This window comes from Mauremys mutica, chromosome 6 (assembly GCF_020497125.1).
Source record: "Mauremys mutica isolate MM-2020 ecotype Southern chromosome 6, ASM2049712v1, whole genome shotgun sequence".
Lineage (NCBI taxonomy): Eukaryota > Metazoa > Chordata > Testudines > Geoemydidae > Mauremys > Mauremys mutica.
Window position 1 is genome coordinate 64,090,655 of NC_059077.1, and position 6,000 is coordinate 64,096,654.

Sequence of the window (6,000 nt, forward strand, 5' to 3'; positions counted from 1 at the left end):
TTAATGGCCTAGAACCCAATTTTAAACACACAGCATGTGTGCAGTGTGTCATATTCCATCAGGAGCCAGTGTGCAAATAACATATTTCCATTTGAAAGATGTCACAAAAAGCTTTTGGCATTTACATGACTCAGACAATCACACTTACACCCTCTAATTCTCTCTGCAGCTAATTTCTTATGTTCAATATATATCCACAGCAGGAAATCAGCAATAACTATTAAAGAAAAAGCTAAAGTTCTGCAGCATAGCCATTAGTGTGTGCCAGCTACAGAAAGGGAATATTTAAAATGACACTATTATGTAACAAAAATTTTGAAAGTAAAAATGGAGTGCATTTAAACAGCAAATCATCTTTAGTGCTGATCTGGAAAAAGTCAGGTATACAATTAATGCAGCCTCTTATATAAATCAAGGAAAGTTAAAATATTTGGGATAGGAAAGGGAGAAACCTTAATATGATAAGAACATAGGGTAATGTTTGAAAGCCATATTCCTCTTCCAGATTTTATCTAACTATCCGAATTCAGAAAAGGTATGATACAAATAGACTTTTTATAGCCTTTTATAGGAAAGAAATTAGTGAAATGTGTTCAGATACCACAGTGAGATATGCCAGGTAGTAGAGAGACAGACAGACAATGCACATACCATTGTCATGCCTTGCATTCTCAAAATCAGAGTCTAGTATCCAACTACCAAGCCTCTACAAAGGGGATGCAGAATGAGACCCTAACAGCATGAAGCCTGTCCAAGGCAAAAAGAAAGAGGGAAATAAGCCGTCACCAGTTGAAGGGAGATCTTTACCTGCATGAAAGGGATCAATTTTTGTGCTCTAGTAAGAGCAAAACCTGGACTGAAAATGGTCAGTCATACTGTTTTATTCTGAGAAAGATAGAGAGAAAAGGGAACTCAAATGCTTTGCTAAGAAATGGGAAGTTGCAAACAGGGAGGAAGTTAGAGTATAGGAGAGTAAGGAAAAATTTTAACAGGATGGACTGTGGAAGGACAAGTACAGCACAGTAGCAGTATTGCCAGCTTTCTTCACACAGTGCACCTCATCCATAAGCAGGAGGGCACAGTGCTAGAGTTCAAAGAAAGCATAGTTCAGTTTCCATTGTCATTCAGTCCTGGACTTTTGGTTAAATGTCCTGCATAGGTGTTCATGAATGCCTGCTGTGGTGGTGTTTTCTTGTGGGTAACTGTCCAATTGGAACAGTAGGAGATGGCAAAATTCATTTTCGCTTTGACCTAATGCATTTGAATAAATTGGCAGAAGAGAAATGCTAGGTCATTAACCCACCACACCATTTACTGCAGCTTACTAGTACTGTACCATACGCATAAATCATAATCAGCCATACCAAGTACATGGTCATTTCTATGAGCCCACCCATTGGGAACCTTGACCCATATAGTGTCAAAAATGTATATGCAATTTGTGAGAGAATAGTGTTTGCTTTTTCTGCTGTGGTTGCCCAAAATGTTTCTCCTATCATATTTTTTTTGAGAAAAATAGTGTCGAATTTATAAATTATGAGGCTGTTAAATAATGTTCTCAATGTTATGTGAAAAATTAATGAGGTTGTTTTCCCTTTAAGAGAGGAGTGGGAATGGAGAGTTTTGAGACGTTACAGTTCAAGTTAGTTGGCTGTAAAGTCAGAGAAACTGCTAGTCTCTGTAATGGCACTGTTCAGATTTTTTGCTGTGAATAACAACTTGTCAACTTCTGTACAGTTAAGTTATGCATATGTACTAATTGTTGGCTTGTATCTCTTGCATACCTAAATAATGTTCCTTTTGTATAAATTCAGGCAGATATGTGGAGAGCAATAGAAACATCAGAACAACAAACAGACTAACTTCCGTTTATAGAGCTGATTTCATTTTTTTTTTTAAAATGTCTTTGCCTAAATACTATAGCTGCCATATATGGCAAAGGTGAAAATTCCTAAATATAAATTGGAAAAAAATATTTGGCTGCCGGGTATTTCTGAGAATGCCAGCCACCACCACCAACAAAAGAGTTAGGAGGAAGTAGTTGGGTATTTGATAGAAAATTCCAAATACAAAAAAAGAGTACTTGAGCCAGTAACTACTGCACTTAGATTCTTAATCACTGATTTTGTGGCAGCCATTTGTCGTCATTCAGATATTTTCCTTTAGTGCTGGAAGTACTGTGTTCTTTCATTCTCAGTCCTTCCTGAAGGGGCCCAGAAGAGAAAAACCCCTTTCCAAAATTTGATAGATTAGATAGATTAAATTTGGAACAAGAATAAGAATGTGATGAAGGTATTATGTTCTTGCATATTAAAGACCACTTCCTTTCTACAGACAACATTCTAACTCATTATTTTCAATAGAAAGGGGGATAGGGAGGAGTACCAGGAGAAGAGGAGGGAAGAACAGGCAGGGACACAAACTCCCCAATAGTACACATTAGTTATTAATTATATGATGTAGTAAATGTACACAGCACTTCACAAGCACAGAAAAGACAGATGTAAGATTTAGGGTTCAGAGTCTTTGCATTGCAGTCAATATAAGTGCTACTTCTCTTTTCTGATAGCCAGCTCAAAAAACTCATTTGCTAAGGACACACTGGTCTTTGTATTACATTTATCTAATTTTTACATGAAAGGCAATAAAAAGACTTATTTTATTTTGGCCCAGAGAGACTTACATTTTTAATTTTCATTTTACATTTTGAAAAGTCAGGTTGTATACAAAAAGCACTCCAGCATGGCAACAGACAGCTAGTCTAGCAAGGTTACTGTGTGTGTGCTCTTTCGAGAGACAGCTCCGCTGCTACAGCTATAGACTAAAGAAACTATCTCCAGCACCATGACATCAGGTACAGTGCAGAGACTGAGATCTCTCTGGATGTCTAAGAAGAGCATTCTTAACAATACTGTCCCTTATACAGAACTCACGCAAGGTCACTTTCCTCTTCGCCATCTCTCATGAAAATTAAAGTTAACTACCATAACATTTTAAAAAGAAAAAAAAAAGATTTAAACCCAGACTATACAACAGCAGATATCAGAACCTCAGTAAATAATAATGATAGAACACTGACTTACGCTTAGAGAAAAGTACCACCTGGACATTCACTAAAGATTAAGCCAAAGTCCCTTCGTTCAATGTTGAATCCAAATAACAGCAGGTAAAATTTTCATTGAAAGTGACCCCTCCACCAACCCCACATAGAATAATATCCCTTCCCTAAATTACTTCTGAAAATAGATAATAGGTGAAGTGAAAATTTTACCTAGCATCTCTAATAGTGCACTTACCCTAGTATTACAGCGTTCAGATTAGATATGCAACCAAATCATGGACTGAAACTTGAAGTCATGACTTTCTGGCCTGAGAAGCTACCATCTGAAGCATACTTGCTGACATATGGACAGCATGGAAATGTATGAGACAGGAGGGAATAAGACATAAGAGGGAGAATGAAAATGAGAAATGCTGTATTAAAAACTGTGATGCATGTAAATTTGTGATTTCTGGTGTGTCAGGGTAGGTATTACTAGAAATAGTTTAGGTTCAAAGAGGGCATAAAATCACAGATTAAGGCAATTCAAGAAAAAAATTGTAAGGATGCTCAGAAGTATTCACAGGACACCACAAAAAAAGAGAATAGACAAGAAAATGTCTACATATAGAAGGATCCAAGTACAGCACTAGTGAAAAGTGTGTGTTTGTGAGGGAGAAGTCATATGCATTAAGAAAGTAACAACCTTCTAGTGGATCAGTTCTTGTGTTTCTTTACTGTATGCCATCTGTTACAGATAATTCTACTGCACTTTATTGCTAGAGCTTTGCCAGAAGTAAATTCAGAACACGCACTAGGATAAAAAGATATATAAACATTAAGTTAGTTGTGATGAGCATCAATTAAATGAATTAAACCTCACATGCAAGTGAATGTTCTGCCAGTGAGAGAACAAAAGCTGAGCTGAGATTAAGTCACAGACAGAAAAACGAAATACTTCATCACCAGTGGCAAATGCTGGGAACTGTTTTGTTCATATGGAATAGGAATAAGTATTTACTTATAAGTAAATTGTTACTCAAGATGCAGGATCCTGAAAGCACAGCTCCAGGACATGAAACTCTAAACTGATCAATCGCACAACATTATTTCTAGCAAAGCCTGGCAGAGATTTAAAGAGTGAAATCAGTCAAATGGACCCACAATTTATAAAAGTTAAAAATCCCAGAGGTTTTCACAAGAGCGAGAACTCAAAGGGCTGAATGAACAGTTACTATGACTGAATCTTTCCTACCTGCGGCTCTGACCTGTGAACACTTAGGCATGTGCTTAATTTTTTGCATTTGAGTATCTGAATGCTGTAAAATGAAGCTACATGTCAAAAGCAGTGTAAAGTGAACTCCAGCCTATGTAGGTCAAGAGGCAGCAGAACCTTAGGGGGCAGCCTGCCATGGAGGTTTGTGCCCATCAGAGGCTAGGTAGAACCAGCCTGAGAGATTATAGTATTTAGATGTCGCAACACACATCATCTCAAGTTTAAATCCTCTCAGATTCCAATCCAAGTTATTCAGAGTCTTTGCTCCAGACTGAGCTTGCTAAACTAAACAGATCCCGATCATCAATATCAGGGGACTAATAATGAGGTACCAGTGATAAGGTCAGGGCCAGGGAAAAATGAATCATGAGGAAGGAAATCCACTGAGCCCTGTCATGTTTGCTTGCTTTTTTAATAGAGAACTGGGTTAATATGACAGAATCATGATTGACTTCAACTTTTAAGATAGCCCTCAAAAACAAAAACAAAACAAAAACCACCCAACCCAAAATGTATTCTGTTTCTGACATTTTATATGTGGAGAGTGAAGTAATTAGCAGCGCAAAATTTTTACCTAGCTCAGGTACCAATTTCAGTTGTTGTGCGTGTGTCTCAGTTGGTCTTCCCTTTCCACATTCAGTGAGTGACAGTTTTTAAATTAATAGCAACTTTATCTTATTATACGTAAAGTGGGAAAAAACAGACCAGGGTACTGCTAGCTAAGGAGTTTGACCACATTGTCATTCAAGACAGAAATGCATAACCTGCATGCCCTAAGGGCCTCAAGAAATATGCCATTTATCACTTCAAGACTGAGCAGCTATAACTCACAGCTTAAGGCAAGACACTCATAGGCTTTCACACATGATCTTTGGCACAACATCCTAAAATATTGGTTTTGTCTATTTTTACCATCAATTTGCTGGAATTCTTCTTAGAGCACAAAATTTAAAGGGTGGCAATATATTTTTGCTGTAGGTGTGACAGCTTTGGTCTCTGACAGTTGCTTTAATTTATTATAACTACTGCAAGGGGCTACATTTTTGCATCAAGTGCGGCAAGTCAGCTCCAGACTCACAAGCCTGCCAACTCTAATTCATTGAGAAGGAGGTGAGATTTTTTTCATTTTTTGTCCCATTGTGAAGATTCACTCTCCTTTAAAGGAAAATAACGCAAATGAAATGTTAAGAATCTGTTCTGAAGTTCAACAAAATTTGGTTGACAAGTATTCATTTAGAAGTGCATGGATAATGGCCAGAATGAAGTAGCACTGCTTCAGTGCCTTGAGAGCACTCCATTTTTTCAGCAACAAGGACCAAGTCCTCAAATCTAGACAAACACAGTGTGCTGTAATTAGTGTGGTAAAGGAAATTTATACTAGTGGTCCAAGAAATGGAAAGAAAATTAAATGAAGAAGCAATTAAACAAAGTGAAATTACTTTGAACTCCATACCACATACTTGGGCCACTGGGCAAAGACATCACTGTTCATGTCTAATTTGGGGCTGAAGTACTGGAAAGCCCATAATGTTTTTCTCTATTCATCTGGGCAACACAATGGGATGGAGAAGCTTCAGAAAAATCCATGATGCAGTTGAAGGAGACACCTTGGCTACTAGAACATTGTGAAGGGTTTGATTCTCACTCTCTCCCATTCCCTGTGCTGGCAGCCATGTTCAGCCCA

At 37.6% G+C, this 6,000-nt stretch overlaps 1 long non-coding RNA gene across 2 annotated transcripts in view; it reads right to left on the bottom strand.

Annotated features, from left to right (window-relative positions):
- The window catches only part of LOC123373120, a 364,402-nt gene that overhangs the window by 285,173 nt on the left and 73,229 nt on the right, over nucleotides 1-6,000 (bottom strand). Inside the window, exon 1 of one of the 2 annotated variants that reach the window (XR_006580569.1) lies at nucleotides 5,777-5,855. The exons of the other annotated variant lie outside the window; for it this stretch is intronic. This is a non-coding gene — a long non-coding RNA (uncharacterized LOC123373120). Of the gene's footprint in view, nucleotides 1-5,776; nucleotides 5,856-6,000 lie in introns of those variants that run through there. 2 annotated transcript variants of the gene reach the window in all.